Source organism: Primulina tabacum, chromosome 14 (assembly GCF_025594145.1).
Source record: "Primulina tabacum isolate GXHZ01 chromosome 14, ASM2559414v2, whole genome shotgun sequence".
Classification (NCBI taxonomy): Eukaryota; Viridiplantae; Streptophyta; class Magnoliopsida; order Lamiales; family Gesneriaceae; genus Primulina; species Primulina tabacum.
This window is the reverse complement of record NC_134563.1, coordinates 18,651,730-18,653,999: the sequence shown is the minus strand read 5'-3', so window position 1 is coordinate 18,653,999 and position 2,270 is coordinate 18,651,730. Positions and strand designations below refer to the sequence as shown.

General features: G+C 31.9%; 1 long non-coding RNA gene across 1 annotated transcript; it reads left to right on the top strand.

Moving 5' to 3' along the window:
- Nucleotides 1–1,076: 1,076 nt before the first annotated feature.
- LOC142523665 (uncharacterized) lies at nt 1,077–1,978 on the top strand. The gene is made up of 3 exons (XR_012814813.1): nt 1,077–1,172; nt 1,262–1,368; nt 1,782–1,978. It is a non-coding gene; the product is annotated as an uncharacterized LOC142523665 (long non-coding RNA).
- Nucleotides 1,979–2,270: the final 292 nt, after the last annotated feature.

Sequence of the window (2,270 nt, the reverse complement as noted above, 5' to 3'; positions counted from 1 at the left end):
CAATATATTTTATAATTATTTATTTGATTGATACATGTTTTTCTAAAGTTAGGTAACTATTTATTTAGTGTTTAAATATATTTTTTTGCTTGTTTTATTTCAGTGATGCATTATGTCATATTACATGTTTATTAGGTTATTAAATAACATTCAAAAGATGAGCAAAATGGTCAAAAAACGTAGCAAATGATCTGTAGATGAAATTCAGGTGAGACATTAAATCTTGTTTTATTTTACTAAAGCACACTAGTATATTTCAATGAATCTTTTTTCCATTTTACAGGAAAATATATCTAATAGGTTATCGAGAATGGATTCTAACAATTCAGCTAATTCATCACATGATTTGCATGGTAAAGAACCAATTGATGATGAGAAAACAGATAAGAAAAAAGGACGGGGTGCATCAAAGTTGAAAATGGTTAGAGACAAGTGTAAAGAGCTGGAGCGCAATGAGTTTGGACAGCCAGTTGGAGATAATTCAGTGAAGTACGCTTTTTTCCTAGGTTGCATGATAAAAGAATGTGTGCCTTATACATTAGATGGATGGTATGACATAAGCGAAGAAGTGAAGGATAGGATATGGAGCTGTCTTCAGGTAATATATTTAGTTACTTAATTTTCATTTCCATTTTCATAACAAAATGTAGACATATTTTCTAGTTATTTAATGTACAGCTAACTTACAAAGTTGAAGATTGTTAAAAAATCAATTTTTCGAAAATTGGCTAAATTGTGGCGCAATAGAAAATCCAAATTGCAAGTACTTGTACGGGAAGCTAATACAAGTCGACTGGCTTCACGAGATCTCAATCTTTTGACGCCTGAATTTATGGACCAAAATCAGTGGGGCTTGTTTGTACAGAGGACATTATCACCTAACTTTCAAGTAAGAATTTTCTTGACTCTTTTATGGTCACTTAGTGCATTTGCTTTACCTTTCAATTTGTCGGTGCTATTTAGATCTTTGTGGTTAATGCATTGTGTTGTTGCCCCGACGAGACTTCTTGTCACATACATTATTTGCCACACACAGGAATTCTGGACTTATCTGTTTCCCTCTGTTCTTTAGGCACCATGAAAAGAGTGAAAAATTTAGAGCGATGAGGAAAAAACAAGATCACATACACACAATGAGCCGGAGAGTTTATGCTTGTTTGACTCACATTATGGTAAATTTTTTTATAGTTTATGTAATTAATAATGATACATACATCTTGAATTATGTTCTAACAATTTTGTATATATTTCTATATGAAAGGAAAAGAGAAGCCCGTCAGATACAAAAATTACGAGATCGCAAGTTTGGATTGAAGGTCACAAGAACAAAATGGGGAGCCTAGTACTCAAGATGTTGGAGAGAAAATGGTATTAAATTAAATATTTATTTTTAAAATAGTTAATACAATTTTCCATAAAATTTTTAAAATATTAAACACAATTAATAAATGTAGGTTGCCATTTAGATGAAAGGAAACATTTGCTCCACAGCTTGTTGAAAGAAAATTACAAAGTACCACAAGCTGCCATAATATTTTTGCGTGTAAATTATGCATTGAAGGTCACGAGCTGCTGTTATTATTATTTTTATCAGCAGCTATGTGTGGAAGATTCATCTGTTTTCAAATAAGAAAATTTGAACATACTCCATTTGTAAAACCATTATAATTTAGTTCAAGTGAAATGCTTAGAGCTGCTTCTACTTCTGATAATATAAATTCTCTGTTATTTGAAATCCCTTCTCGATATTATCGCGTTTGCTCATAAATTTTTTTTTGCAGAAATAAATACAAGAATGTCCACCTGAATCTCAAAACACAATTAACATTGTTGATGATGCAATTAGCCTTGTGTTTGGCAAGGAAGCTCGGGGTAGAGTGCGCGGAATGGGCTTCGGAGTTACACCATCGAAAGTTGGAGCTTTTGTGAAATAAAATGGAACCGTTCAACAACTTCAAACTATGGTACAAAGCCTTCAACAACAAATGGAAAAAAGTCATCTAAAATGCAAGAAATGAAGTCCATGTTTTTATTAAGTATAAATAAAAAAAATCAGCAAGAACATGTTAGTAAGTAAACATCATATAAAAAATATGTTTGGTATATATACACACTTAAATGCTTTTGAACTATCATGATTACATCGCTTGACACGATTTGATTGTAATATTAAGTTGCTAGTGGTGGCATTGGTAGCGGTATTGGGAATGAAGGTTGGTAGTAATGGCGATATCGATATTGGCGCCAAGAAAAATGATAATTTTGATCAT